This window comes from Melospiza georgiana, chromosome 1 (genome assembly GCF_028018845.1).
Source record: "Melospiza georgiana isolate bMelGeo1 chromosome 1, bMelGeo1.pri, whole genome shotgun sequence".
NCBI classification, from domain to species: Eukaryota; Metazoa; Chordata; class Aves; order Passeriformes; family Passerellidae; genus Melospiza; species Melospiza georgiana.
The window spans coordinates 45,493,142-45,513,573 of NC_080430.1; the positions used below are offsets into that span (position 1 = coordinate 45,493,142).

Below are 20,432 nucleotides of genomic sequence, written 5' to 3' on the forward strand. Positions count from 1 at the left end.
TGTAAGGAGGTTCCCAGTAGAAAAGCAGACAGCGTGCATATGCTGTCCCTCTCTCAGGCTCAAATTCCCTCTGCCTCCAAATCCATTATTAAATACTGGCAGTAACTATTAAAACCAAAATATTTCAGAACAGACCTTAGAATAAAAGCAAACATAAGAATTCAATATTTAGATTTTCACTAACAATTCTACAAAAAAATTAGGGCATAGATAACTTATGTGAGAACTCAGCTGCTACTTTCATCTCAACATTAGTGAAGACAATTCTAACAAACTCCTGTCTCTACACAGCCTAACCTTTGTTTAGCCTGCATCTCCCAATCCAAAACACTAAACTGATGTCTTCATTTTTCAAATGTCACCACTTATTCACCAGGATTGTTAAGACTAAGTTTATGTAGCAATAAAGTCAACCAAAAGTCCAACTCTGCCCTTAGTTACAGTCTAGTAAATCCAGTTAGTATAGCTGTGACTCTTTGGATTTACACAACAGTAGTAGTGCAGTGGAGCAGAATACAGAATTGAAAGTTACCAGCTAAAAGACAACTTAAATTAACACTGACTGCTTAAGTTTAAACTTTTTAGTTGGTTGGGAGCTGTAAACACAAAGTCTCCACCAAGAAAAGTATCCTTATCAGTGAGACAAGCTAAGCTAAATTACTTATACTCCAACAACCCCTTCTAACCACACATATCCACAGAACATTTAACCTCTCCATCTGGCAGCCCAGTGTTGTACTCAGATATGGCACCATTTAATTATGAACTGGATTGCTACAAGAGAATAGGACAGTTAACTTACTGCTGTTTAATGAGCATGCTCTTGTTAGTTGTGAATACATTCACTGTACTCATTAAATCAGGAGGCACTGGAGTTCTGAATACATCATTAAAAGGATCCAGGAATGCTGCTGCTTTGTTCAGCATGACTACATGCTCTGCTTGACAGTTGGAAAATGAGCAAGAAATGCAAGCCCCTTCCTGTTAGGCCAGCAGATCTAATTTTAAACTAGGACAAGGGAGAGAGAGTGGGAGATCTGCTTCTCCAGAACTTCACTCATTTTGGAACACAGATTTCTCTTCCTACTGCTGACTTGAAGCAGAAACATGCTCAGTCCTATAAGATAGCACTAAAAAGGAAATGTCAAGCTTGTGGAAGGGAGGGCTATTTAAAAAATAAAATTACTAAGTAAACAAACAAATCCACAGTCCATTTTCAATACATCCAAGGAGTATGCATTAATCTATCAGCCCATCAATTAGCAAAATGAACCTTCATAAAATAAATTACACACATACCCCTAACATGGTATTTCCCACACTATTTACAATATACTGATTAAGGCTGAAGAAGGAGTGAAACCAACTAGTAGCTCCTGTACATTCTCAGAGGTGACTTTGAACACATGTTCAGTGAGAAGATGAGTTTTGCTCCATCTACCCACAAAGCTACACAGCCACATGAGCACCTATATGTCTAAAGCAATCTAGAGTTAGAGAGAAATTAAAGTAACTGTCAACTGTTCAGCTCAAACCCATTGCACGCAAGCATTTTCTACCAAAAGAGGTGCGTGAACCAACATCATTGATGGCATCACTGGAGTTGCATGGCATCCTGAAAGTCAAGATTTAACAAGCACAACTGCTTCCTCTAAGCACATCCTTGGAAGAGGAAAATGCATTTCTGCGATGTGTTTGTAACAAATCTTCCTTCTGCTCTCCTCCCACCACACGCACAGAGAAGTGAACAGGTTGCTAAAGTTCAGAACTGGGGGAAGAGGGGGGAGCAGACCCAAGCTTAATACTCTCAGTGCAAGGCTGTGCAAGACGCAACCTCTCTAATCCAAGCAATTATTTTTCAGTTAGAAAGTAGTTGATATGGTAAGAAGCTATTCTAGCCAATACACAATTCTAGAAGGCAAGCTTAATACCACAAGCACATTTAGCTCAGTCTCCTCCCATCATGCAGATGTGATAGTTCACCTCTTACCTGAGAAAAACATGTTCTAACCAGTCATGTTAGCACATTTTAGGACTTTGCTTGCTCCAGGCCTCAAACAAGCTCTGGAGCTCATCAAGATCCCAATTTTTCCACTTTTGCCAATAAAATAATCTTCAGAAAAAAATCCTTCTGATTAAGCAGTCAGGCTTAATGCAACATGCCATGACTAATCCTCTTAAATTTTCTCTGGGTCCCACACTGTAATCTCAGTAACACAGGAGAAACTGTTCTTTTCATAGGAGCTACGTGACTCTGTGAACTGTCACAATCTTACTCAAATAGCAAATAATTACTCACTGCTATCAACTTGAGTTACCAACACACAAGTTTCAGCACAGTCCTGCTGGGGGTACAACCACAGAGCAGCACTCACAAATGACCAGATATGAGCTGTAGAACAGCACTCACATCAACCACCACAGACTTCTAGGGTCACATCTTATTGCTCCCCACAATGCAGTACATGGATGAACTTCGCTATTTTAGACCATGTTGTGGAAACAGCCTGAAGAACTTCCTGGCTCTCCAATGGTTTAAAACAGCACCCTTACCAGAAGGTAGAAAGATTAACAGTTTAGGGATAGGAAAATCAAAAGGAGAAATCACATTCAGACTAGATTTAGAGACATATCGCTTATCAGCAATATACACCTACAAGTGCATCAGATCATTTTGATTAAAATCAGTTCATCGACTTAAGAATGAAAAAAACCAAAAAACTTTAGGTCATCCACACTGTTTCCTTGGTGTCAGATAAAACAGGATGAGTACTCAGATCTTCTGATCAATGGTATGGTCTGCTCTTTTAACATCCAGCAAGAAACATGCACAGAGAAAATGCATGCAAAAGATCCTCAATAGGAACTGTGTGTTAGATTGCTTCATTTGGGTCCTTTTCTCTTTAGCCATACTAAAAAGCTCTCTATGAGAAAGCTGCCTTGTAGAGTTCAGAAGCTGAGAGATGGACACATAAAAATTCATAAATAATAAATTACTCAAGTGCTGAGTTTTCTTCCCTTTGTGCTCAACACAAGGCAACTCATGCACCATCTCAGCTGCTTTAACTCAAAAACCACTAAATACTTTGATGACAGAAAGGAAAGGATGATGTACAGGGAATTGTTTAAACATTTGTTATTCTGCTTAGCAACAACACTAAAAAACTATGGCTAAAAAATCTGTAACACAGGAGATATAGAGACATACTTGTTACCTATTATAAACAGTTTGCATTCTTCAACTCCTTATGTACTTTTGGTCTGCCATTTAATCAGACTTGCATCTTCCTGGCAGATACCTCCCTTTTGCATTTTGTACAACACAGAGCATATCAGAACTCCACAGAGCAGCTTGTGATTTATACTTTGTGGGTATTTAAACTGGTTAAGTGACTTCCAGAGAGAAAATAATTACACATTTAAAACAAGACACATACATACTCTTATGACAACAAAAAGAAAGAAAAAAGATGCTTTTCTTCTTGCTATGTGCTGTATCACTGTAACATAATAAGCAGTACTTCTGTTCAAAGACTTTAATCTCATTATTAATACCTCGTTGCTCTGTGTATATTACATTTTTTCTTGTGTCTCATCACCATCATTCAAAATCTTTGCAGGTACAGCTCTGCACTATATACCTACACAAAAAGTAATCCAGCAAGGATCCTATCCAAATGTCAGTGGTAAGGAAAATAGAAAATGAATACTTAAATGGCAAAACACATGCACTTCCAAATTTGAGTTCTGGCTAGACCCTCAAGTCCTCCTTGTCAAGAAAAGCACTTGTATTTGCTCTCATATGAACACATTTTTTGTTCTTGTTTCAAATACTTCAAACTGGTTTTTAATACATTCAAGTTAACAAATATCTTGTCCAGTTACACAGGGGGAAAAAAAATTAAAATCTGTTTGTTGAAAGGGAAAACAATTTGTCAGAATTTCTTTTTCCATGTATTCCACTGCACCATATGTGGAGGCTGGAACAGAGCCTAAGAACATCTGCCGTGTTGTTGTAAAAACCCCTAATAATAGCACAGCTGGTGTCCTCAGCCTAATGAACTCAGCACAGACTCCTGTGGCCACTCCTGACTCTGGCCCCCAATCTAGGCAAAGCATAGAAACCCTCAAGGTTTGGACACATTCATTCATTCGAACTCAATTTGCATTTCACTGAAGAACCGACGCAGAAAGCAAGTTGAAATCCTTACATTTTGAGCAGTTCAACAGTCACTGTTTCCATAGGATTGCCCCACACTCCTTTCATTTAACTCCAGTTTTGCAGTATTCCATAAAATGAAGCTCCTCAGCAAATTAACTGCAAATCTCAGGGATCCAGGGTTAGAAACCTAAAATGCTTAACTGCATTTAACTATACTACAGAGGTGATTTTTGGCGTTTTTTCTTCCACTAAACTCATGGACTGTTTTCGTTCCTGTCCATTAGTTTACTTACAAATTAATTCTTCCACCAGCTTGCTTTTAAATGTGTTCAAAAGTGCTGGTTTATCGACAAGAAAACCCATATTCCAAAGAAGGAAAAAAAGAAGACAGAACACCACAGAATTCAGAATATGAAATTATGTTTAAGCTCACAGAGTCAGCATTGGGCTGTAAGTATTTATTACCCAGATGTTTTAGGAAAATGTCTATGATTTTCCATGCCCAAAGGATGCAACTCTGTGAAGGTGGGAATAAAGAAAGCAGTATTTTGGTGGGAGTGAGGTTTCTGAGACTTTCATTCCCTTCAGTCCACACTCTGCCCCCTTTATCCTTTCATCTATAAATAAAATGTAGGTAGGTTCCAGCAGTCAATGGGCATGAGTTCAGTTTAACAGAAGGTGTGCAGGTGGACCCGTGAAAGGCACATTTAGTCATTGGCAAAGCACGAAGAGGTGCCTACTTTAGCAAATTGCTGTACCCACAGTGACAACAGACAGAATACTGATATCCAAATTCCAAGAACAACCCATTAATCCAACTACTCTAAAATGCCAACATGACACTAATATCCTCATCAGAAAATGTTTTCTTTCCTGTTTCCCATAAGGGAGAGAGAGGAGAAAAATCCCAAAAGCAGAGAAAGGCAACATCTTGTAAATTGCCACACTGTCCAACAATATTTGCCTTCTTAAAAGAAGAGACATTTAGCAGATAATTGTTCTTAATTTGTACCACATGGTTCTTAATAAATCTATCACATCACTGAACAACAAAGGAAAAGAGAAAATACAGAGCAAGATACTTGTTAGTTTAATATAAAATCACCAAAGTCTGAGAAAGGGCAAAACACTAGATGAGCACAGCTACAATTTGGCTGCGACAAACACAGTCATGCATCAGTTACATGATTTACTCCTACTACCCTCTATCTGATCTGTAACTCCTCTTAGAGCTGCAAGATAAAGACACATTCTAGGTCGTATTTTTAAATCAAGACCATAATTGAGCCATTAAACTACACATATGCTCCTATTTCTGACTTGACTATGAAAAAAGTGTATTGGAAGGAACTAGGTGAATTGTCGCACCTTTTCAAACAAAGTCTAAACATCAATGCAGAAACTACATCAATGGAGAAGCAAAAACCTGCAGCAGAACAGTATCTATAGAAAGAAAAGATACAGCCTCAAACAACATCAGTTTGACCATAAATTCTTAATTCCAACAACTATACAGCACAAGTACCAACAGAAGGCTGTATGTATGTGATTATGCTGTAGACTTTTGACTGCAAATAAGAAAAACCTGCTTCAATTTTACTCTATACTCCAACTGGGGAGCTCACTGTGCAATGGCAGCAACAGCTGTATCACAAGTGTTGACTGTGGTCATAGCAAGTATCTGGGCTGGCACCAGTAATGAATTACACTGCTTTTTAAAAATAAATTTGACATCAGACACATTAAATAAGTCTACTGTTGCTGTGCTGTCGCTTGTGTAAGAGATACGGTAGCCACATATAAGACCCATGATGTCCTTCAACTTGGCAGAAAGGGCCACAAAAAAAAGCATAATCTCTCAGAGGCACAAACAATTTACAGAACTAACAAAGTTCTCCTGTGTAAGCCAGCCTGTACCTGCTGGCTTGGAGCAGGCACATACCTACTGCTGTCTCCAGGTTTTATTTCCTCACTTGCTACAAGCCAAATTTTTTTCCCCTTTATTTCTAGTGGTACATGCTGTAGCTACAAGTCTGCTGTAACAGAAAGCAGGTAGAGACAAGGAGTCCTTATAAGTGGGTTAGTACTTCCACACTTCAAAGAGACTGACCCTGGCTATCTGCACTATTTTAGCCAATACAATTATATCTGCATCAAGTTTCCAGGTGCTCAGCCTTGCTTTACTCACAAGATCAGGCTACTGATTAGGAAAAGGTCAGCAATCAAACCTGCACACTTTCTAGCCCATCTGCATGCTATGTCCTTCCTCTCAGCAATTTGTAATTTTCCCAGAAAACAGTTTGCTCTTCCTGAGTATTTCAACATGTGCCTTTATTAAGCAGCTGTCCTGACAGAACCTGTATTTTTCTATTCAGGAAGCTGCAGGCTGGGGTGCAAGACAAATAGGTCTGTCATAGGACAAAGACGGAAACAATGCAAACACTGTGTAACTGCAAAGTGCAGTCACTGGTAGACACAGCTACCACAACCTGTAATAATTCCTGCCTGGCCTGATTCCCATCTCCCTAGAAGTATGTCTGACAGTAATGCTGCACACTGTCTGCCCAAAACCGGGAGTGGATGGTGGAGCTGTTCTAACATGATAAACTCATCACAAAGCTCACAAATAACATCAGATTGCAGTGCAGTTATTAAGTGGACTAGAACCTTCCAGGCCACAACTTAACTGGGTAATGAGACAGACCCCTATTTTAAACAGCCTTAATATTCAGAATTACAGTTTGATTCACACCAGCTATCATTTTATATAAAGAGGTGATAGGCTCCAGTGAAAGTGACTTGGCTAAACTTAGCTCAATGAGTAATAAGCCCTTGAAGCACATACCATGCAATAATTACCTATATCACTACGTCTGAATCTTGTGCCAGCTGCTATCCCCATCTTAAATAAATATAAAAAAAAAAAAAGAGTTAACAGAAGTGGATAGCACACTCACATTACTGCAACTTTGTACTAACTTGAACATAGTCTGCATATAGGAAGAAAAACGTGGACAAAAGACCCAAGGCAGCATCACTATGCTGAGCTGCATTTACCAGCAATGAGCTGAGACAGGTTAAGAGACTAAATCTACCCTCCTGTTTAGAACACCTCCCATCAAACTCCCCCATTTGCAAACCCACCATTCCAGGTACAAATGTTAACTAGTACAAATACAGTGTTGCCAAGAAATACATTTTCTCCTTTCCTACCTTCTTCTCATTTAAGCTGCATGTACTTTACCACAAAGTATTATACCCCAGGGCACAATAAAAAAGTGGAAGCATCAGTGCTCAAGTATTAGAAAAGCCTTTTGCAAGTGCAGAAGACAGTTATTTCATGTTCTCATTTACTTTATGGTCATTTGGAAGTATGCAACTACAAAAGCTCCAAATAGAGTAAAACAAACATTCACTGGGCACAGCTCACGTCAGCAGAGATCTCTTAACCTGAAGGTCATATTGTCAACACTACAAATGTGGAAGCAGCTGCTGACATTTTGACATGGTCCCTAAACAGCAGCATGCAAGATCTGTGATTCAGAGACACACTGGAGGTGTCAAAGATTCCAGATTCCATCAAGGATTCCAGACTGTCTGTCAAGGATTCCACTCTTTTATCTCCACAGCTGAGATACTGTATATCCTACCTATTCTCAGCCTGGTTGCCCTCCTGAATCCTGTAAGAGCGATTTGGGCTTCTTTGTTTTGTTTTTAATTAAAAAGCAAGAAACTCAGAGGTCAACATAGGCTTCCAAGCAAAATTCTGGCCAATTTGGACCAAACATCATGTCTTGTACTGTAAATTCTTCAAAATTCTACTCCCCCTCCCTCAAAACACATCCACTCACCCAATCCTTGTCCATGTTTTTTTCACTTCAGGCAGCATAAGAGGAATCTTCACACAAAAAGAAGCAAGTAACAATCTGTTTAACCCTTGTGACTCAAGTCTGTGTTTGGCAGTACAGAGCGCAAGTGGCAAACTATGCTGAATCTACACTCACTTTGCTGTCTCCTGCAATTATTTCTCAAAGATAACCCTCAAGACATAAAAAGCAAGTAAGGAAGCAAGCAACCCCTTTAAAACCAATAATTCCCATCTTTATGATCTGAACTTTACTCAAGGAATCATTCCTGAATTACAGGGCCATATTCTGCTTCTCATAAATGATAAGCATTTACATCTGTAAATATCCCAGTTTCCAACTTCTATTAAAATTTGTTCTCCAAAACATTACTTCATCCACTTCTTCAGAAATGCTGTTGTTAAGGTCAGTTTTAGCAAGCAATTAATGAAGATTTTGCTAGACAGGCAGTACAGGTAGCGCAACTACTTCTGGCGACAACAACAACTTCTTGGTATCTTTTGCAAAAAGGTATTTAGAAAAGACATTTATGAAATAGTTATTTGGGTTTGGGTTTTCTTTTAAGAGCTAAATCTTAAATAAGGATTTATATGCATATTATGAGTTCAATTTAACCTTGTTTGCTCATGCTCAAAGTCTGCTACTTCCAAGAGCTTTACAAGCCATTAATAGAATCCTGAAGAAAAAGGAGAAAAAAAAAATGGATTTACAATTTCTCTGTTGGAGTTCTCTTAAATGAGGAGATATAGAAAACTCTGTAACACTTGACATACAAAACAAAGCCAGAGAAAAAGTATGGGGGAAAAAAACCTGAAGAAACAAAAATAGGGAGAAAAAGTAGATCAACCAAAATGTAAGAATTCATAAAAGATACTTGCAAATGTCTCCAGTGCCCTTAAAGAAAAATCAATGCCTTAACATTCTGAGATCCCAAACTCCTTTCACTTCTCTGGTGGTAATGGACTACAGAATTAAACAACCAAATGTCCAAAGCACTCCCTTACCAAAATCTATTCTTCAGCTTCACATATACTCAGTTCCAAGCTGGCACACTGCTGGATTATAGGTCTTCTATCACAAAGCAAACAACACTTTCCAGTTAGAAATCAGGCAATCAGGAACCACTAGTTCCCATTAAGAAGAGAAATTAATTATCTGTTTTAAGATTTACATCAGAGCAATAATAGCCTGAAGCCCTGTTGCTACTTCCCCAATATCTGAAGTTCAAACTAAGTATTTTAGAGCAGTTCAGTTTAAGGGTTCACTGAATTTAAAAAAAAAAAAAAACAAAAAAAAAAAAACAAAAAAAAACCACACACAAAAACCTTTTATTACCCACATTGTAACAACTGCTTTCTTACCTTTACAGGGAGAGGTCTGAGGAACAAAGAAGAGAAAACAGTATTACATCTGCTGTAACAAGTCATGTTACAAACTGATCATTTTCCTGACTATGCAGCCCCTCCTATTTCCTCTTACTCACTTCTCCCGCTGCAACATTATATCATGTTTTATCTTCAAGTTATTCCTGCTGGTCATAGGATCAAAACAATAGGCCTGCTCCTAGGTGCATTTAGGAATTTCCTCTCAGCCTTCTTGACAAACTAATTAGTGCTAATTTAACAGATAAGAGAGACAGGACTGGGTATTCAATCCTCCCTGTGCAAATCTGCCAACCAAGAGTATTAAAATGATGTTGCTGGCTTTCTTTATTAAAAAAGAAAACAAACAAAAATCCAAAACAAAAATACCTCAACAAACTACGAAACAAAAACTCCCACATAACTAACAAATCATTCCATTTTGATGGCATTAACTCACATTCTAAAGGAGACCTACATAACTAATTCTCGTTTTTAAAGAGATCACTATAACTTAATGCCCACAGGTTGAATACAAGCTGTGGTATTATACACCTAAAGCAAACTAAACACTCACTGGCCTTGCCTGCACATTCCTGTGTTGCCTTTCTGCCATCTCCACCATTCATCTAACTCCCTAAGAAAGACAAGCTAGCAATAAAACTAAAACGAAAGAAATCAAACCAAATTTTCAAGCCGTGTTTTTCAATTTGCCTCCCTGGCTTATTTCCCAGGGGTAACAGTCAGTATGAAAGATATGGGGACTAAGGGGTACAACACACAGCTGGTAGGACAGGGCAGGACTATCCCCAGCAGAAATGGCAAATTGTGAGCCCAGCTAATCTGGTTAGAGAGGCACAGCCTTCAGGCACATGCCTTCCCAGGCACCTCTAGCTATTATTAGTGCAGGCTGTCTTTAAAGCACACTGCCACCCTACTAGCAGCACACTTACCCTGGAGCCATATATCCCTCTTGCTCCTTTTTCCTCACAGACATTGGTGCTTCTACCACCCCACATCAATGTGATCAGAAATGCAGCCTGGCTGGAAAGGCTAAGCTAAGGGGATGGGGAGTCAAATCACTCACAGGCCCTGTGTGGGCTTCAGCTGTGTGGGTTTTCAAATGCTGGTGTTGCAACGCATTCTTCCAAGCTTCACTGCCACAAAAATAGCAATCCCTGGTGGGACTCAAACCATCAGGGCACTAAGTGGTGTGTGTGCTTAACCATGACACCATAGCACTGAGGGACATCACTAGGTGAACACCCAGAGCCAGAATTTACAGATCTTACACAGGTATCAGTCAACCCAAGACTCAACAGCAAAGGCCTCCTGTGCAGTTACAGACAAATGAGGTTGGGTTGCCCAGATGAATCCCACAGCCATATGAAACTGATGCTGACAAGCTGACTGACAACAGAAGAGCCAAGAAACATCTTTGTTCTTTTTGTATTCATACCCATTGGAAGAGCAGCTCTGCTAGATTTACAAATCCAATAAATAATCCATTATTAGTTGGTAGAAAGGAAGAAAGGTCAGCTTTAATCCCCAGATTTTTTAAAGGAAAAAATTAACTATGATGAACAATAAAGAATATTTAAAAGTACAGTTTTGTCTACCTGAAGTGAAACCTCTGTCTAAAGACCAGTTGACAAGTCATGTGAAATTTTTTTAAGGGAGCATCAACTTTACTTTAACAAATAAAACACATTTATTTCAGTTCTTACTTTTTACTGTAAATACTCACATAGATCAGATAATGCCATTTCACACTACTTTTTGATAAAAACCCAAAAACATTCATAGTCATACTTCATATTCATAGCTATATTTTGGGTCGGAAGGGATCTTAAAGGTCAACTGGTCCAAACCCCTGCAGTACATGGGGATATCTTTCACCAGACCAGGTTGCTCAAAGTCCCATCCACCTGGGCCTTGATAACTTGCAGGAACAGAGCACCCAGAGCTTACCTGTGTGTATCATTTAAGGTCATATCATTATGATAAATTTCCTGTCATGAGATCTATTCAACAACCACTTGGGAGCCAGAATAAGACACAAAATATTCCTCTAAGAATGAAACAATATCATAATAAAATTATGCACACTGTATTTAAGAAATCTATTCTCGTATTCAGGATCTATATCCAACATGCAGTGACATCTGTCTGCCTTTTCCACCAGGGCTCAGCAGCTCTTCATTAGTTAGGTAACCACTGTGAACTGTTAATTCTATGTTTATTGTCTTCAAATTACACTTGGTTTTGTTCTTCGCCTTTACATACCAACATTTCTAGATTTAATACATTACTCATTCCATAAAATTATCTGCATTTATTTTTTAAATACAGCAATAGCCCCATGAACAAAACAAAAAAATATATTATTGTGCTTTTTTCCAAGTCAAAAATCGTACTTCCCTCCTCTCTTTTCTGCTACTCAGTATAATAGTGCAGAAGGACATCAATGAGAAAACCTTCCAATTTTTTTCCTTTATGTCAACATACAGCAGCTGTCCTCTGAAAGCTGATAAATAGTACAAAATGGGTGCAGTGTTTACTTTTGGAGGGCGGATGTTAGTAAGTCAGGCTCAAGAAACTGAGACTGCCTTACCTTGAACATTCATCAGTGAGCAAAGTGAGATAACGGTGTATCTTGGAAGTGCTCTGATCCCAGCCTGTGAAATCCTAGGCTCCCATTCTGAACACTGATATTTTTCATAGCAATATCCCATTGTCAGCTTAACTGTCCACCTATCTTACTAAAATAACTACTGTGAAAGCAGCACCATCTTATTCTGCACAACCCATCTGCCAGACACGTTTAACTTCTGCAGAATGCACTCAAATTACTTGAGCAAGTTGTCCATTCCTCAAGGAAAGTCTTCTGGGCCACCTGGAATTTTTCTTTTTTAAGAGCATTAGTAATGCACAACCAACCTCAGAAATGTAGGAAAAAAAGTGCAGGTGCAGCACACATGTCCACTGAGGTTGCTGCCTGTTTCACATACCCTGTCAGGCCCTAAATAGCTACAGAATGTGCCAATTCACTGACCCCAAGATACTGATAGCCTTTAAACAGAGATTCACAAGAACTGGATTTAATTCTAGTACTGGCATGAACTCCTGAATTACCTCAGATACTTTGATCTTGCTGCCTCCCTTCATCCATTGCACAGTAAGAGAAAATTGGTTTTCGTGATTCATGAAACAGACTCGGTTCATTAGAAGTTCACATTGAATATTTTGCAGCTTTTGCAAAGGGCAAAGTATTTAGGAAAGTTGCATTTGCCTGAGGTATAACAGTTCCTAAATGAAACCTCATTTAATAGATAAAAGCAGTACAAGTGAATGTCATGGAGAAATCAATGATCTCTACAGAAAAAAAAATATAGAAAAACATACATTCAGTAATTTGACAGTACATACATCTCTGGCCTTTGGGACAAAGGACTCAGCCAGATAAATGCAATATTTAACTTTTCTCAGCCTCTTCATTCTAATGTCTTTGGATGTCTTGCAAAATCACAGTTTTTGAGAAAGCCACTAGAAGCTAAAATTCTCGTGAGCTAATACAAGAGTAATTAAAGGTTACAAACATTTCAGACAATCAGAAAAAGCATTTTCAGTTGAGATTGCCTTATACAGGAAACATGTGGCTCTCAGGTCAGTCACAACTCACTAGGTCAAGCTATAACATGCTTATCTATCACCTGATAACATTACACGTCCCTCAGGAAATGCAGGCATAAAGGACTGATCTTAATATGGCTTTCACATGTGCAGGTTTGTAGAATTTATTACAAGACCAAAAGCTCTAAGAAGGTAATATTTTTGGTTAATCCTGGTCTCCACCCCCTCCATAAATACCTGGATGTGATTATTACTGCAGTATTACCTGAGCACAACAGAAGCCCACAATTTCTTTCTGACATCATTGCCATTTTGTGACTACAGTAGAAGATCTACCACAAAAGCACATGTTAAAAGATTGATTTCCACCTCATCAATTTACATCAAAAGTGCTTAATACCTCCTCAGAAATAGCTATTATGAGCAGATGGCTGCAAAGAAAGAAATTCCACTTAAAACAGGTTTAAAGGACAGTCCAAGGATTTTGACATTGCTCCAATGCCTTCCAATTCTGCTAATTTTACAGGTTTCACTGTGGCAATAGGTTTGCACAGATTTGAACTGCAAGGTTTCTGCTTACTGCAGAGGAGTGCCTGCTGCTCCCCTGCAAAGTATGCAACTGTGCAGTATCTGATAGTGAAATTAGGCCTTCTGGGACAGGCAATGTTGCTAGCAACACAAGCTCCACTTACATCAACATTAAAAAGGACAGTTAGTGTCTTCATTTCCCATAGCAGACATTGATGAGATTTAAAAAAAAAACCCATACCCCTCTCTTGAAACAAAACTGCACTTCAGCCCCCTAGGATACCAAATTGTGGCTGCTGTCAGACCATAATTCATACAGGGTCTTGAATCGCTTGAAATTAGATTCCAATATGACATTACCAGCAGCTGACTTTAAAAAGATGAAATTTAGAATTTAAATGAACATACAAAGCAAAAATGCACTGATTGATTCCAACTTGCAGTAGTCAACTAAGCTCTTCAAAGAGGCACATGTAACTAATTCAATGTATCCATAGTTTTCATTCTTCCTCTCTAGGCTATAAAAGTTTCCACTGTATGAACATTTTCCTAACCTTTGGTTTCTATTAAAAAATGGAACAAGTCAACTCAGCATTAAACTTCATTGAAAACTAATGATGAGCAGTTTTTCTGTGTTTAGTTTGAAGCATGGAATTATTAAATAGCAGAGCAGGGGGTTCACACATTTTTTCCTTTAAATGGGAAACCAGATGAGAGATGATGTCTCCTCTCTGGTGGGCACTGGTGAGGCCACACCTGGGGTACTGTGTCCAGTTCTGGGTTCTCCAGAACAAGAAAAAGATGAATATACTAGAGAGAGGAGAGTGGCTGGCCACTAAGAGAAAGAAAGAAGACCAGGGCATTTCTCCTATGAGGAGAGGCTGAAAGAGCTGTGACTGACAGCTGGAGATGAGAAGGTTCAGGGAGAACTCATCAATACCTGCAAGGAGGGAGGACAGGCTCTTTCTTTCACTGGTTCCTAGACAAGACCAGAGTGATGGGCACAGACTAAAACATAAGCAGCTCCCTCTGAACATCCAGGAACATTTTTTCTCTTTGGGAGTGACCAGGCACTGACTGAGGTTGCTCAGAGAGGCAATGGACTCTCCAGCCTTGGAGATATTCAGATGCTGTCATGACACAGACCTGTGCCAAGTGCTCTAGGATGAGCCTGCTTGAGCAGGCAGGTTGGACCTGATGACTCCAGAAATCCCTTCCAATCTTAACCATGCTGTGATCCACCAAAGAAGCAACCTTTCACAGAGCTCAGTACTTCTATTCCTACAGGTGCTTGGAGCCAAGAACATGACATAAGCACATAAATATGCAGCAAGTTATTGTCAGCTTCAGCATCTCATCTACCAACACACAACTAGTGTGATTATATCAGAGCTTGGAGTGTAGCAGTTTCAAAATCAGCTCATATATACCAAAGACTACTCTCTCCTGACACCAAAGTCCAATCCACTTACTACTATTGCTTCCTTTGCTCCCTTCTAACAGCTGCTCACTGCCCAGGATGAACAGGCTGAAAATTAACCTCAAAACCAGCTCTGGCCTGCCTCAAGGACTCAATTCAAGCACCTTAATATGGAAGGGGATAGAGGAGGGAATCCGCAGATATGGGAAAATTTGCTCAGGGCAGCCTCATGGTCTAATGTCAAAACAAGCCAAAATGAAACTTTGCAAGGGCTTTTAAACCAAGCTCTTCCCACATTTCCTTCCTTCTTTCTAATACTCCGTTATGGCATTCTGAACTTCTGCTATACACTCAAGCAAAACCAACAGGGCCGTACCATATTAATCTATCAGCATCATCACAAAAAAAACCCCAAATATGCACACAACAACATCTGACAGTTATAGAGCATCAGTCTCATTTGGGTTTTCAGCATCTAATGGACAGCAAGGTTAGACAATCCTGTCCAGAGAAGCTGCAAGATAAGGCAAAGAATCAGCTTCAGTACAGCCACTCACTGATTTAACTAAAGCAAATCTGCCAACATAATTGAATCTAAGAATTATCTCTCAGCTAATCTGTTTGTACTATCAATAAGCCTCTTAGCTGGTCAACCACAAGCAGGATGACTATATGGCATGACTTTTTGCACCCTAATCAATAGGCTCCAATAGAAACAGGAGTATTGATGATTCAAAGTTCAAACAGAGGACAGTTTTAGGCAAAGAATAGTATCAGTGAACTCCTGAAATTAACTTAGGAAACATCATGCTATTCACTACAAAGTAAAATAAAAGTGCTTGTAAACTCACAGCTATCTCAGTCAAACCACAGAGTAAGCAGGAAGACTTTGAATGCGACACCAACTGGTATCTTGGAAAGCCTATGCTAACAGGAAGTTCATTCTCAAGATTTTTATCTCTCCAAGTAGCACTGATCCCTCAACTGAATACACAAAATTGAGGCCTCCATACAGGTGCAGCATTCCAAGGTATCAGTGGCATTGCCTGTGGAGTTTTAATGATATGTACATGACCAGGGAAACATAACTTCACAGCACAGGCACTGCAGAGCACACACCAGTTTTACAATTCCAGCTTTATACAGTAACTCAACTGCCTACAACTGACATGCCATCGCTGTCATTTAGTGACTAGAAAGTAGTTCTCTTACTTATTATGTTCTTGTGATAACTCTGAAAGCCACTTGGTGTGCAGTCACTACCAAAGCCTGCTCCTTTTCACAGCCTTTCTGAAGAACACAAGTGACAATCTCACTCCCAGCAGAATCAAAAAACAACATGAGCATCCCAGGGCATGATGCCAGTATGCCTTTGGTCATTTTACATGCAATTTAAGCATATTTATTCTTAAATGTTGATCTTGGTGGCATCACTAAACTTCTTACAGAGGCAGAACTGCCAGGTACAGCTGGAGAAAAGCAATAATTCAAAAAGGAAAACAGAACTAGCTGTGAAAGCCTACCTACCAATAACATTTTTCTGACCAAGAGGAAAAAGCACAGCTACTATGTCCCTACTGTGGTTATCATGACTCCCAATAGTACAGACCAGCTCTACCGGTTTGGTTGTTCTTGCATTAATGTGGAAGTGTTGGGAAATAAGTACTGTGTGAAGTCAAATGACAGTTTTGTAAGAGTTAAAACAGGGTTACTCAAAGATAGACCAATTAAGTACCCAGCCTAATACTGGAGACTTATTAGAGCAGGCACTCATTTTTACTGAGGCAGAGGGAAAGCTATATTGCTCAAAATTTTTAACAAAGGATACACAGTTCTCTGCAAATTAACAAGAAACTACCAATCTTGAGTATTACTTAGAACATACAACACCTAGACAGCCCAAAACAAATGATGTCCTACAAATGCTATTTCTGGTCCTGGCAGAAGGAGCACTGAAACCAACCCCAACCCTGGAGATCAAGAAAATTTAAAGATTTAGGGAAGAAATATATTTCAAACAAATGTAACTCATAGACTGCCTTCCTGCTTATTTATCTCTCCTCTCTCAAGGAAAAATTTAAATAACAAAGGAAAGTGCTTTGAAGAAAAACGTGTACAGCTTTTAGAAAGGGCAACAGGTTTGGTTTTAACCTCTTGCCTTTCAATATTGCAGATGCTGCCTCAACAGCACTGACTCTGAAAATCCTTTCTACAGAACTATTTTAAGAAAAAAAGTATCTTGCATTCAGTTTACAGTCTATCACAGCAGACACGGTGACAAGTTTTAGCATTTTTCCTTTTCAGTATTACAGCAACAACAGTAAGAAACAAAAATATTGATCAAGTACGCATTTAAAACAAAAATATTTAACCTGCACTAATTTCTGCAATACTAATCTCATTACTCTATCCCAAAGCAGATTGGCCAGAGTATAATTAAAATCCTCAGAGCACACTGAAAGATTAGGATCGAATTACTTCTACAAAAGCAGCTGGTAATCTGTTACAGGACACAGAATGTGTGAAGCAGCAAGGAGCTCAGGCGTGAACTGCAGCAGAGAGGAACAGCAGAAGTTCCCAGCAGTTCCAGGCCAATCCTTCCAATGTGATCTGGCTCTCTGGTCCGTGCAAGCTCACTTACTCCCACCAGCTCTCACCTGTGTTCCACAAACTGTCAGAGTGCCAAGTTAACAAACATTAGCATCCAGGGCAAAACTTGTGTATCACATCCTGGTCTGCCTCATTAGTCAGGACTCTGGATTAAACTAGTCAGACGCTCAGAGGCTGCAGCAGCAGCTGGATATTTCACTGGGATTTTAAGCACCCACGTATCAAATGTGGGGCATCACATATATAAATGCATGTGCCTAATCTCATTAATGCTTCCCTGGCATATTGTTGTGCTGCCCAGTGCTCTAGAACAGGCACCAAGTTGCAGTAGAATTATTTTATTCATAATTGAACAAAAGATGAAGAGATGATTTTTGTCTGGCATGGGATTTTTTTGCACTAGAGCCAGAGAGCCTACTTCTTTCCACTATCATCCATCATTCAGTTCAACCCACTGGCAAGTGCGAGTTCATTCATGCAACTGACAGAAACTTTTGTTTTACTTCAACAGAAATTTACATTCTATCCATTCTATCTGTTCATACAGCCGTCTGGTCTTCACTCAGTAGTTCACATTAAAAGCTGAAAACTCTTGCCTTCCACTAGGATTTTTACCATCCTGGTTTCCCTCGCTTGCAATGATGCTCATTGTAAAACAGTGAAGTAAGCTTAATGGTTTAATGTAATTTTCTTATTGTCATCACGGGTTGCTCTGACTCAGTCAAAACAGGTTACAATGCTTCAGAGAGGGCATGTTTTTGTGAATACAGTCCCTGGGCTTGGATACAACGCTCCTTCCCCTCCTCCAGGCTTCTTCTGGTAACTCCGAAGAGCCCTGCTAGGACAAACATGTTTAAACCCAGAGTAATTCCAGCACAGGTAGAAGGCAGGGCACTACAAACAGTACATGCAACTGTGTACACACAGCAGCAAAACAGGCACATATGGCAAACTGGTCATCATAACTGCTGTTTGGTTTTGTTTTAACTTTTTGTTGTTGTTTGCTTTTTTTTGTTGTTGGTTGTTGTTTTTTTTTTCTGCTGTTTTCCTGATTGCAAAAACCATTACACCCACGACTTAATCTCAGTGGACTGAAAGGTTCAAATAAGGTTACAGATTGCAAGGCAGAAAAAAGTGTCCGCACGGAGACTTCTCTTGAAGTCGGAGAGAGGGAGAACATGAACCCTGGCTCCCCCTCTTTAACAGATGTTCCGTTTCTTTGGAAATTTCCTAGCTCTTCCCTATTTTTACTTGAAAAAAAACTCCCCTATAGATGAAGTTTCAAAATCGTCAGAGGCAAACCAAAAGAGCCGCCAAGATCTCAAACTTGTTAAAAAGCCATAATGGAATATTTTTGTCATTTTAAACAGTGGAATGCTGCCAAAAGCTATCCATAATCCCCAACGCTGAAAAAAACCCAGTCAGTACTTGCAGGTCCCTCTGCGATGGCTAGAAAGCTACTTCTGCATGCAGGGGCCCCTGTATCTGGGAACAACAGCAGTTTAGCTGTAAGTAATGCAGAGGCACAATTCTGCGAGTGATTCTTGACCTTCGGTACGCAATTCCACTCATGTGCTTCTTTCCTTTCAGGGCGCGGAAGGGACAAAAGAGCACAGGCAGCAGAGCCGGGCGCAGCGCCCGCCCCCGAGCCAGCGGGCTGTGAAGGTCGAGGGGCCCGAGGAGAAGGAAGAGCGGCTGCACCTTGCTCACCCCCGTTCCGCAGCTCGCCGAGCGCTGCAGGCCTCGCCCGCACACCGCAGCCCCGGCAAGCGCCCCCCGCGCCCGTTCGCTCCTCTGGGGGCGAGCGGGGCCAGAGGCGGCCGCGCCGGTGCCGCCGCGCATCCCCGCCCGCCCCGCGCCGTCCCCCCGCGCCCTCCGCCGCACTCACCCCGCTCCGGGCCCCCCGGGCGGCGGGGCGCGGGCGGCGGCGCCCCCGCGGGCCGGGGGAGCCTCGCTGCCGGCGGCGGCCACCTCCGGGCTGCTTCCCCCCTCACGGCTCGCCCCCGGCCCGCGCCGCTGAGAGGCCGCGGCGTGCGGGGCGGGCGGAGCGCAGGGGCTGCAGTGGCCGGCTGGCTGCTGCTGCTTCTCCCTCCTCCTGCCGGCGCCTCATGTGCCCTCCTCCTCCCGGGTCTCTGCTGCCAGGCCGCCGCCGCTCCAGCTCCCCGCTCTCCAGCGGCGCCCGGGGACCGCTGCGAACCCCTCCGGCCGGGCGGCAGCGCACGTGGGGCGGCCGCCGGGCGCTCTCCGCCGCCGCTGCCGGGCGCGGGGCTCCTGCGGCCGGGCAGCCTCCTCAGGAGGCGGGGCGGCGCGGACACCTCGGGGGCTGCGGCGCCGCCCGCCGCCGGCGGGGCAGCAGGAAGGGGCGGGAGGCAGGGAGCGCCGCCGGCGGCCACCTCGGCGGCCGCTGGCTCGGTAGTGGTAGCGCTCCCTTTCCCGCCCCCCGGAGGCCATTACCTCATGGCCCGGCCCTGCCGCGGAGGAGGGGCCGAGCGTCGCCCGGCAACCGGCCCCCTGCCGCGGGACGGGCTGGGCCAGCCGCGCACCAGGATGCCCGCGGAGGGCGGGAGGAGCGGCCCGAGCGCGGCCGTGAGCAGCGCTGCCCGACACTGCTGCCACCGCTCCCGGGACGCCCACAACCGACCTGGGCTGCTCTGGGAGGCGGAGAGGGCAAGAATGATTATAGAAATTAAACAGCAGAAAATCCTCAAAGGAAATATTTGCTATGAATGTGCCATATATAGAGAAAAGTCTCAAGTCCAAGTTCTTTTCCACTCTTTTTGGTGGTGCCCCGCGACAGGACAAGAAGCAATGGCCATAAACTAAATCACAGGAAGTTTCAACTGAACATGAGG

The 20,432-nt window shown here is 41.6% G+C and overlaps 1 protein-coding gene across 2 annotated transcripts in view; it reads right to left on the minus strand.

The window, feature by feature from the left end:
* TRAK1 (trafficking kinesin protein 1) overlaps nt 1-19,523 on the minus strand; it is a 126,629-nt gene extending 107,106 nt beyond the window's left edge. Inside the window, exon 1 of one of the 2 annotated variants that reach the window (XM_058042131.1) lies at nt 19,469-19,523. The gene's annotated coding sequence lies outside the window, so the exon portion shown is untranslated. The remainder of the gene's footprint in view (nt 1-19,468) is intronic. The other variant, XM_058042157.1, reaches the window with a different exon arrangement.
* Between the last annotated feature and the right edge of the window lie 909 nt (nt 19,524-20,432).